The sequence below is a fragment of the Haplochromis burtoni genome, unplaced genomic scaffold, assembly GCF_018398535.1.
Source record: "Haplochromis burtoni strain Fernald_Lab_line unplaced genomic scaffold, NCSU_Asbu1 Contig_227, whole genome shotgun sequence".
NCBI classification, from domain to species: Eukaryota; Metazoa; Chordata; class Actinopteri; order Cichliformes; family Cichlidae; genus Haplochromis; species Haplochromis burtoni.
The window spans coordinates 88,880-101,080 of NW_024582588.1; the positions used below are offsets into that span (position 1 = coordinate 88,880).

Consider the following 12,201-nt stretch of genomic DNA (forward strand, 5'->3'; position numbering starts at 1 on the left):
ACAGCAGTTACGCTGTTTATCTGTTGAGTCCTATTCGATTTACCATCCATGTATCTGGGACCTAGTTTCATAAATTGTATGTTTGTATGCAATTGTATAAACAAATTGGTGTAATTTAAAGATAGCTTGGAAAACCTGAAATTGATTATTATTACAATAACAACTGTGGTCTTCTGATCTTTGTCAATCACCACTTTGTCCAGTTGGCATGCTAGCAGCTGCTTGTATGTCTAGAACTTGAAGTTGCACAGGACCTTAGGCCTTTTGTTCTCAACCATCTTTGGTAGCGTCTCGTATCAGGACTTCTAATCCATATGTGGCACTATCACTTCATCCCTCTTTATGTACACGCTCCCAACTTGCATCTTACATCCTGCTGCTAAATGCTGAACAGCCTTTGGGGCATCTTTGCACAGTCTTCTTTGGTCCTGTCAGTTGTGATATTGTTATTGTCCTGCTATTCTGACCCCTTCAGTCTGGATTGCCTTCCCTCTCTTTGCAACCATTCTGCCACACTTTTTCAGTCCGAATGACATCCTTATGTCCTCATTGTAAATGCTTGTGAGTTAATATCTCACTCACTCCTGGAGTGAGGTCATCTATATGCAGGCGGCTGATGGTCACTCCATTGCTGAATCTATATCCATAGCCACTCTTAATGATGAACTGACTTTGGGCATCCTGGCCTATGCAGAACAACAGTGGGGATATCGCCTTGGCATGTTCTGCACTTGATGGTGACTTTGTGATTACCTTTGTGTTGGCCTCCAGTGTTGTTTTCCATAGTTCAATTGAGTTGATTTAGTGACTGACACACTATTAGGCTTGTACAGTGCCAAGCACTCTAGCATGCATGTGATGGGGTATTAGGTTGTATGCTTTCTTATTGTCAATTATGGGAGTTCTTAAATTGCTCTGCCTGGTCTTAGAGTGCTGGTATACTGCTATATTAACAAGGAGCTGGTGCTTTAGTCCTCTGGTGTTATTTGCAATGCATATAACACCATATAACACTCATGCATCAATACATGAGCTGTGCTCATGTATTGACTCGTGCCTACTGCTGTTTGGTTTCCAGCTTGTAGAGAGGCAATTAATCGGTGCGTACTTCAATGGTGTTGTACCCTTTTGGATATGCTTCATGATCAGAATTGTTCTACCCTATATTAGCCGGTGTGGATGAGACTCATTTGTGCTGCAAGGTGATCAAGTCCTGTTGTGGAGACTGGCAGTTACTTTGCTAATCTGATATTTGTAACTTTACTTACAATTGAAAACAACAAAATCAAGAATGAGAAGGCTCCTGTTTTTGTAGCCAGTGGTACAGAACTTTTACAAGAGCTGAGACAAGAGACTGATGTTTCATATACCTAAGCTTTGGATTTTCTGATGCAATCAGTACCTGTATTTTACTGCAGATATTATGGGGTTTTAGTGACCACATTTTATACTTAAATATAAAATAGGGATTCTGGGGTTTTGCAGGTGCGGTGCTGTATTTTAATTATTTTGCAGTTTAATTGTTTTCCTAAACAATAATCAAATGAACGTGCACATCATTAGGACATTTTTCTCTGACACATCCATTTTAGCTTCCGTGATCTGTCCTCATGTCTGATGTGTAATTCCCTCACTCAACAGACATGAGGAAAAGTTTGTCAGGCTGTTATTTGCAATGTGGGAGTTTTGAATAGATTCCTTTATGGAAACAGGTGCCAACTTCTGTAGGTGAGCAGAACTGTTCTCCTCACTTCCACTAGCCATTCAGAGCACAAAGTACCCATCTCCAGCCAGCAGCACTTCCTCTGTATTCCTGAATAAGAACAGATCTTATTCAATAATACTGTATGACTAAAACTGAAAAGTTCTAGATTGGACTATTCAGACATGCAACACTACACAGAAGTTGCAGTGTTGCTGCAAGGAAACTTCAGACAGTCAGTGAAAAAGATTAAACTAACAGGCGCGTCTTTAAAGACAGAGAATGCTCTCAGTATTACTGTTAGGTAGGAAAACAACTCTACACAAAGGTTTGCATGCCTCAGGCACTCAAGCATTCATTTTATTTTTGCAGATGTACAATGCAGAGCGTTTTTCAGTGACTTTTTTTCTTAGCTCTTACTGCTCTTCTGTTGTTCATCTGACAACTCACAAGGTAAATAATGATGCAGCTGATTTCTTCTGACAGGGTTCTGTGTCTCAGCCCTGTATTTGCTTGTTTTACGTTTATTACTGCAAGACTGAGAGCCTGGGGTGCTCTGTCAGTGGCATTTTACTTGGTGAGTTCATTTTATACACACTCATTTCAAAACCTCATCTCTACCTTTCATTTCCATGTAAGTGATTAATACACATTCTCCTCAAACTCTCCTTTGCCATACAACTGAATGAACTTTGTGCAAAGCTGTACTTTAAAATGAAAAACCCATCATTATGTGTGTTTATAATATCTTTTATATACTCTGCATTCTAACAACACAAACCATCTTTGCTGACTCATTCAACAGCACAGTGAATAATCATTATAATATCCGTGAAGAGGAACAAAATACCTAAAGTGGCAAAATGAGAGCATAAAGCATGTTGCACATCAGTAGAGATTTGTCTCTTTCTCCTCATTCATAAGACACTGTTTTCCCACAGCAGCTTGGAGAGCCTTCTTTCTCAGCTTAAAGTAAATTGCTTGGCTCAGTGTTAACAAGCAACAGTGACATTGTGATCGTCTGCAGTGCATAGTGCAGTAAAGGCACCTCAAATCAGATCCACGTGTCACAGTTCCATATATCCACAGCTGTAATCAACTGTAGTCATGCTCAGTCACTCTGCTTTCAAAAGAAAAAAATGTTCTACTGTATATATTAAAATGATGTGAAACTGCTACAGTTTAGGATTAATAGAAAAAGGACGATTTATTTGATGAAATGCAGATGTGATGAAAAAACAGTCTACAAAAAACAGTTTATAGAAAATGAGAAAACTGTAATATAGAAGAATCATTTGAGGAACAAAGATCATATTTGTACAATTAGAGATTTAGAAATCATGTGTTTAAACTCGCGTTGTTTTATTACAACTTCTTATTTAACTGCTAGCATTATTTTTTATTTTTTTAGGGCGTTCAGCGTTAATGCAATTAAAATCTTTATTGTAATCAACCCATCTGGAGAGCAGAATGGACAAACTTTGGACAAACTGCCCGAAATGCGTTGACAGAGACATTCCAGGGTTTATGAGTCATTCGGCGCTCCAGATGGGTTGATTGCATTAAAAATTTTAATTGTGTTAATCGCAATGACAGCAGCCCTAATTTTTTGTATTTATTTATTTATATATGTTTGTTTGATTTATTTGTTTGTTTTTTCCAGTCCAGTAGGTATACCTATATCTATACCAATATAAGTACAGGGTGGGCCATTTATATGGATACACCATAATAACATGGGAATGGTTGGTGATATTAAAGTCCTGTTTGTGGCACATTAGTATATGTGAGGGGGCAAACTCCTCAAGATGGGTGGTGACCATGGTGGCCATTTAGAAGTCGGCCATCTTGGATACAACTTTTGTTTTTTCAATAGGAAGAGGGCCATGTGACACATCAAACTTATTGGTAATGTCACAAGAAAAACAATGGTGTGCTTGGTTTCAACGTAACTTTATTCTTTCATGAGTTATTTACAAGTTTCTGACCACTTATAAAATGTGTTCAATGTGCTGCCCATTGTGTTGGATTGTCAATGCAACCCTCTTCTCCCACTCTTCACACACTGATAGCAACACCGCAGGAGAAATGCCAGCACAGGCATCCAGTATCCGTAGTTTCAGGTGCTGCACATCTCGTATCTTCACACCATAGACAATTGCCTTCAGATGACCCCAAAGATAAAAGTCTAAGGGGGTCAGATCGGGAGACCTTGGGGGCCATTCAACTGGCCCACGACGACCAATCCACTTTCCAGGAAACTGTTCATCTAGGAATGCTCGGACCTGGCACCCATAATGTGGTGGTGCACCATCTTGCTGGAAAAACTCAGGGAACGTGCCAGCTTCAGTGCATAAAGAGGGAAACACATCATCATGTAGCAATTTCAAATATCCAGTGGCCTTGAGGTTTCCATTGATGAAGAATGGACCCACTATCGTTGTACCCCATATACCACACCAAACCATCACTTTTGTTGTTCCAACAGTCTTGGAGGGATCCATCCAATGTGGGTTAGTGTCAGACCAATAGCGGTGGTTTTGTTTGTTAACTTCACCATTCACATAAAAGTTTGCCTCATCACTGAACAAAATCTTCTGCGTGAACTGAGGGTCCTGTTCCAATTTTTGTTTTGCCCATTCTGCAAATTCTGTGGCCGATCTGGGTCATCCTCGTTGAGATGCTGCAGTAGCTGGAGTTTGTAAGGGTGCCATTTGTGAGTAGCTAATATCCGCCCGAAGGGATGTTCGACTAATGCCACTCTCCAGTGACATGCGGCGAGTGCTACGCTGTGGGCTCTTGCTGAATGAAGCTAGGACAGCCACTGATGTTTCTTCATTAGTGACAGTTTTCTTGCGTCCACATTTTGGCAAATCCAACACTGAACCAGTTTCACGAAACTTAGCAAGCAGTTTGCTAGACTGTAGCATGGGAGATGGGTGGTCTCGTAGGGTGTCTTGCATTGAAATCTGCTGCAATGACCCGGTTACTGCGTTCACCAGATATCAACACAATTTCGATCCGCTCCTCACGTGTTAACCTCTTCGACATGTCAATGGCTGTGAACAAAGAGAAACTTGTAAATAACTCATGAAAGAATAAAGTTACGTTGAAACCAAGCACACCATTGTTTTTCTTGTGACATTACCAATAAGTTTGATGTGTCACATGGCCCTCTTCCTATTGAAAAAACAAAAGTTGTATCCAAGATGGCCGACTTCTAAATGGCCACCATGGTCACCGCCCATCTTGAGGAGTTTGCCCCCTCACATATACTAATGTGCCACAAACAGGACTTTAATATCACCAACCATTCCCATTTTATTGCGGTGTATCCATATAAATGGCCCACCCTGTATATCTTTACAGTGCACCACTGCAAGACTGCACCAGCTGACAAGTTCCTACAACCCTCTATTACTAAACAGCATTTTCTCAAAATCTACTTCAACTGTACCAAGTAGAATATAAACATGTTTTCATCACTATTTTAATAGTTTATTGTTTTCACTGTATACTGTAAATTTGCTAGTCCAAGTAAAACAAACAGTTACCTTTTTACACAGCCAGTGGAGTCACAGAAACAAAAGCAAAAAGAAAAGGTTTAAAAATGTAAAAAATAAAATCCCCATGCACTCCATTACATTTCAGTTAATATCAACAAACTGGACCTAGACACTTCTATTACACAGCGATTCTGTTGTAATAGATACAGAATTGTTTCGCTGAAATATGCAAGGCCTTCCTTGAAATTGATGATTCCTTTCCAGATGTGCAAGCTGGCAATTCCACAGGCAGTGATGCATCTTCATACAATCAGAGATGCAGGTTTTTGAAGAGTTGATAACACCCAAATGGCCCCTCTCATCTTTAGGCCAGAGGATGCAGCATCCAGTTTTTCCAAAATGAATTTCAATTTCAATTTGTCTGACCACAGAACAATTTTACACTAAGTTCATTTTAAACGAGCTTTCGACCACAGAAGATGGCAACAATTTCTAGCTTATGTTCACCTAGTACTTCTTTGCATGATAGAGCTTTAATTTATGGATGGTTGCATGGAAAGACATTAATTTCTGTAAGTGTTCCTGATCTGTCATCTTTATGACAGAATCATGACTGTTTTTAATGCTATGTCAACTGCGGGCCAAAAATAATGGGCAACTTTTTGTGATTTTTGGCCTTGTCCTTTGCAAGCAGACATTTCAAAGTTTTCACAAATTTATATTGAGGAATAATATTCTGAAATTTTTCCAGACTGCAGTTTTTGCAGATTGGTAAATTTCTGCCCGTCTTTAGTTCTGAAAATCTCTCTATTTTTTTTTTACCCAATGATGCTACTGACCTGGATCTCATCCATGCATGCTTCAAGTGGGGGGCAGGGCTGTGGCTACCCACACCTACCTACTATCAGATAGTTACATGGATAAACCTTTTGAATACAAGCGCGCTCATACACGCAGGTGTACAAATGGGTATTCACAGACACACACTATCTTCCTTGGCTACTCACTTGAAGTATATCGTGTGTCGTTGGTCTTGTGTGCTCAGTAACATTCAACATTTATTATTTACTGTTACTTATACTTATCTAGGTTTAAATAAATAAATAAATAATAAAGATCAATCAAGTGGACCAGCATAGCAAAGCTGTAATGATGCACTTGGAAAAATAAATCCGTTGGGCATTTCTCTTGGCCTCCAGACAATAATTCTGATTGCTACAGTGCCGAATGGGACAGGCAAAAAAAGAAAAAAAAAATTGTTGGTGCTGACCCGTTACTATTAAAATCTATTGTTACAACGTTGTTTCCAGCTGTTTCTTTCAGTAGCTGCCTTTTGTTGCCCAACCTTTCTCAGAGCTGTTGCTGCTTTAATAACATTAGTTATTATTCAAAATAAGCTGATATTTTCCAAAAATACATTTTCTGTGGTTTTGTATGTTCTGATTAATGAAATTTTGATTGATGAAATATCTCCGATTATAGTTAAAATAATCAAAATTACAAAAAAAAAACCCAATGGGTTGAACAAGCTCACGTTACATGCATATATATATATATATATATATATATATATATATATATATATATATATACACACACACACGTATACTTTGGTAAATAATATATTAAAGTTCACCTCTTTGAATTAAGTGCAGCGTAGTTTCATTTTTACTTTCTATATACATTATTTTAACAGATAATGCTAAGGTTAGAGCTGGGCGATAGAACGATAACGATATGTATCGCGATATAACTTTTTCTCGATAGAAAAATTAAACTATCGCGATAGACCTCGCCGCTCTTGTCCTCTTAAAAAAAAAAAAAAAAGAAAAAAAAGAACAGCCAATCCAAATTACGTAGCGCAGAGCCGAACCAATCACAGCCGCAGCGTCACGTCACGTGACTTGTTACGTACAGCACAAGTGCCAAGCCGCACATGTGTATTTGTTTGGGAAGCAGCCAGCCACCGTACCGCCCGGGTAATGGAGGAAATGAGTGTGCCGACTAGAAAAATCAACCGAGCGTGCCGAGGTACCGAAGAGAAAACAGATGATGGTTCCAATGCCGGAGAGATTGTCGAACGGAAGAGCCATAGAAGTTCCGTAGTGTGAAGGTATTTCGGCTATTTCAAGTCTGACAAAAAACAGAGTAGCGTGCACTGTAAATTGTGCCGAAAGCAAGTCTGGAAATACAATAAACTGGTGCATGCGCTACGTCCACACGTACCCGGGTATTTTTGAAAACGCAGATTTTTCTATGCGTTTGCACCTTTCGTCCACACGTAAACGGCGTTTTTGGTCACTGAAAACGAAGATTTTTGAAAACTCCGTTTTTGCATTTACGTGTGGACTAGAAAAACGGAGAAAACGCAGCGTCAAAGGTGTGCGCATTTTTTGACGTCACACTGTGCGCCACGTTATTGTTTCGGTGAAATGAATTTCTACAATACTGTTACTGTTAATTCTACTCTCTGCAGTGTTTAAATGCTTACATATACACACAGTTACTGTCCCTCCACACATACGACTCGGTTCTGCTTCTATGCCCCAGCTTTGTTTACTTTTTCCCACCGAGGCTTCTAGACTTCTGATTGGCCAACATTTCTGCACGGTTAGGAATCTAGCGCCACCTGCTGCTTTGGCATGTTCATAGCAGCGTTTTCCTTCATTTCTGCCTTTATGTGTGGACGGGATTATTTTTTAAAACGAAAACGGAAAATCTCCGTTTTCAAAAATACCCGTGTACGTGTGGACGTAGCCTCAGTCTCTGACTGGAAGCGCTAATTCGTCATTCGGCTTTTGTCAGACTAAAGTAACTGTTAAAACTGTTTGAAAAGCTCAAGCTATACAACAAGGAGAGATTGAGAATTTCCTTTTAGTTCTCAGTTTATTTGATATTGACAAAAGTTAGTCAGTTTTGTCTGTTCTTCTGTAAAACAAACTAAGATTTATTTTTAGAATTAATATTTTGTTTCTAAGTGGAATTGACAATTTAGTCTGTTTCGTTTGTTCTATTTTGAAACTTAAACGCTTTAGCGGCTGCCTTTTGTGTAGTTTGCAATATTTGCCTTTATTTATCTGAAAAAGTCTCATGTTCCTTAAGTACATCTACCCTGTTGAACTTATTATGGGAAATAAATATTTAAATAAAAACAAGCTGCTGATTATTTCACATTTTACTTGTGAGCAACGGCACATTTAAATCTTACAAATATAGTTATTTGGCTTATATCGTGATAGATATCGTTATCGCCTGAAATGAAAAAAACATATCGTGATATGAAAAAATCTCATATCGCCCAGCTCTACTAGGAATTAAGGAAGAAAGTTTCCAGCGGCTATAAAAATAGTGCCAGATGCAGTCCTTTTTGAAACTGTTAGAATATGCAAATGGTGATCAGTAAACAAAAATTCAGAGTAAAACTTAAAGTAATATTTAATAATAACAAATTATATAAGTGAACACTCTCTGAGGGCTGCAGTGAACACACAAATTAACTTGGTGTCAATACCAGAAAGAACAAGAGGGGAGAACAGGTCAGTGTCACATAATGGGAAACAATCACTTAAATAATAAATAGTGAAAATCCTTTTGCTATTAATTCACTGGTCACTGGTAGAGGTATAAAGAAATGATCAAAAACAAGGCAAACTCCAAGTTTTACATTGGCATCCATAATTAACCAAAATACACACTGATTATCTTCATGAAAATCACAATGAGCCAGATAATGATATCAAGCACTACAACAAATTCTTATTTAACCTCCTAGGACCTGGCATCCACATATGTGGGCATCACATTTTGGGATGTCTAGACGAAAATACTTAATTTTTCTCTACATTGGTCTGGGCCCTATTTCAGGAAGCCGGTTTAGTGGAAAAACTGAGTAAGTATACCCTGAGTTAACGAAAACTCTGGGTTTTCGGTTTCACAAAGCGAGTTCAGCTGAAGCCTGAGTGAGTCACTATGACGACACACTCCGTGAAGCTAACCTGCCCCCTAGCAGGTTTACTACAACTAACCCTGACTGTCTCCGCCCCTTTGTCGGAAACCTGACAGTAGGAAGTGTCGGACATGGCGTGCCCCGTCCTTGAAGAGCCAGTAGATCGTGAAGCCCAAATTCTCCGCAGAGCTCTCCGCCGGGAGAGAGTGATCAGATCGCGTTTGGACATTTTATCATTTCCTGATGAGTTTCTGTGCGAACGTTACCGTTTCTCAGCACAATCTATAAGTTATTTGGATAACATCCTCAGGCCATATATTACGCATGTGACATCGCGGACATGCTCTCAGTTCATTACATATTATTTGTATTGCACTTCGGTTTTTTGCAAACGGGAGCTTTCTGTATAATATTGGTGACGCTGAGCACGTTTCCAAGGCTACCGTCTGTCGGGCAGTCAGGAATGTTACAGTTGCACTGAAACGTCTCCTGTACTCGTTTGTGGTGTTCCCCGGTCATAGACCCACAAGATTTATCAAAGAGGGATGCCACAAAATTGCAGGTACAGGATGAACAAAACTTAATTCATGATGTGGTGATACTTGAACTACTACTTAAATTTTACATTTATTTTCAGGGTTCCCAGGCGTGATTGGCTGTAAGATGGCACTCACATTCCAATCATTGCTCCTTCAGTAAATGAAGGAGACTATGTGAACAGGAAGTCTTTCCACAGCATTAATGTACAGGTACATAGTTCCCTGTAGCATTTCAAACTAACAAATTATTTCATTATAGTAATGGATGCTAATTTGTGTTCTCTGCACTGTGAAGATCATATGTGATGCTGCCAACATTATCACAAATGTGGAAGCCAAGTGGCCAGGCTCTGTCCATGACTCACAAATATTCCGTGAATGTACACTGAGCACAAAATTTGGACATGGTGAGTTGAGAATACTTTAAAATATATAAAGACCAATTGCTTCAGGGACATTTGAACTGAAGTGTATCCTTCTGTCTTAGGAGAGTTCACTGGCTACTTGCTTGGTGATAGGGGGTATCCATGTTTACCCTATTTGCTTACCCCTTACCCTGACCCTGAACCGGGCCCACAGCAGCGATATAATCTGGCTAATTGCAGGACAAGAGCCAGAATTGAAATGACTATCGGAATGCTTAAGGCCCGGTTCCAGTGCCTGCAAGGACTCAGGGTCACCCCAGAAAGGGCATGTGACATTATTGTGGCATGTGTGATTCTTCACAACATTGCCACAATTAGAGGAGAACACTGTCCTTCTGAACCAAACATCAGCAGTGATCCAAACCATGAACATCCTGACCCTCCCACGGACATACAAGATGGAAGCGCAGTCAGAGACACCATATGTCACAATCATTTCTTTTGACCCATCACCTCAACATGTTGAAAGACGAATAAACAGATTTTCTGTTCAACTGGCTTTATTGGTCGCCTGTATTTCCTGTACACAAAGTATTAAAAGATGTAAACCTCATAAAGTGTCTCTGTTGCTTCCTCCTCTGTAACAGCTGTCAATGTTTCTTCATTATTTTCCTGTAGTAAAGAAATAAACAACATTGCTGTTCTACTGTAAACTCATATAATCTGTGGAGTATTACTCACAACTGCATGTTGGTCTGGCTCAACAGGAGGCTGCACCAGATGCAGTACACCACCACCATCAACTGATAGAATATGAGGTTTATACAGGTCACTTATAACTTACAAGGGACCAAATGGCAATTAACAAACATACCAATCACCTTACACTTCATTGTCATTATGCTCTCAAAGACAACCAAGACTGAGGGAAGGCAAAATCAGTAGGAAAATAACTTCACTACAAAATAATCCATTATGGTAAAGAGTTTATCAAATGAATGAGTAGCACTGCAAAGGTGACTGTGAAGACAGGATGTATGCACATCATGTATTATTTTGAATTTACCCCCTATGTAGGCACTTGTGTCTTGCGGGGTTATTGACTCAGAGGATGTCCCCACAGAGATGCCTTCAGCCACAGGGCGCCCACTGTTTTGGCTGAGGGCCAACTGCTCAGCCTCTGTGAGTGGTGGTGGTGGAGGACCCCCACCTGTTTTTCGGGCCTCCGCTTTTTTTCTGTTGGCTATAACGGGTCACATTTGAGCATACAGAGTAATGCTTCAAAATGTAATTAATGTGCCTCTAACTCAATTGATTTACGTGGACAAATAGACCAAGCAGCTATTCATAGACAATACACCTTATCTTTACAGAGATGGACCGATCCGATATTACGTATCGGTATCGGTCCGATACTGACCTAAATTACTGGATCGGATATCGGAGAAAAATAAAAAATGTAATCCGATCCATTAAATATCACGAAAGCACCTCACAAAACTTGCAACACGCCGTAACTCACCTCAGAACGTTAGCACGTCGGAGCAGTATGCATCACGTGATAGAGCGGCTGTGGCATGCGGACCTGTCGGTGGTCTGGATAGCATTTGGAGCTTCGCTAGCAACCCTGGCATTTCATCTCCGACAAAGTTATCCCCGAGAGAAGTAAAGCAAGTGTGTAAGTCCATCTCTGAATGTTTGTAAAGCATTCCTGCGTTAAGCTTAACAAGCGACTGCCTCTCTGCTGCTACTTCAATCATGAAACTGCTTAATGATCAGCTGATCGGCTTTTCTGTCGCGAGTCCGTCTCTCTTTTGTTTTTGGCCCACTTTGCACCAGAAAGAGGAAACCAGCGGCTGAACAACAGCAGCACGTTTAAGCTTGATCAGCTGTTGTTAGAATTTATTTAATATTACTTTCTACTCCAGGATCTTTTTCTACGTAGCTGACGGCTGGTAACTGTGCAGGGGCGGATCTAGCAAAGTTTAGCCAGGGGGGCCGATAGGGCATGAACAGGGAAAAGGGGGCACAAAGACATACTTTTCTTTCTTATTCTCATTTAAAATGTCTAGCTTTTAATAAATAATTATCTGATTACACCCAAAGTTTTAATTTGATGTAAAATGATAGAAGTCAATTATTA

General features: G+C 39.8%; 1 protein-coding gene and 1 long non-coding RNA gene across 2 annotated transcripts in view; one reads left to right on the forward strand and one right to left on the reverse strand.

Annotated features, from left to right (window-relative positions):
- LOC102310585 (seizure protein 6) overlaps positions 1–12,201 on the reverse strand; it is a gene marked incomplete at its 3' end in the record, with an annotated part of 106,270 nt that overhangs the window by 71,922 nt on the left and 22,147 nt on the right.
- LOC121815482 lies at positions 9,845–10,775 on the forward strand. The gene is made up of 2 exons (XR_006055131.1): positions 9,845–9,903; positions 9,989–10,775. It is a non-coding gene; the product is annotated as an uncharacterized LOC121815482 (long non-coding RNA).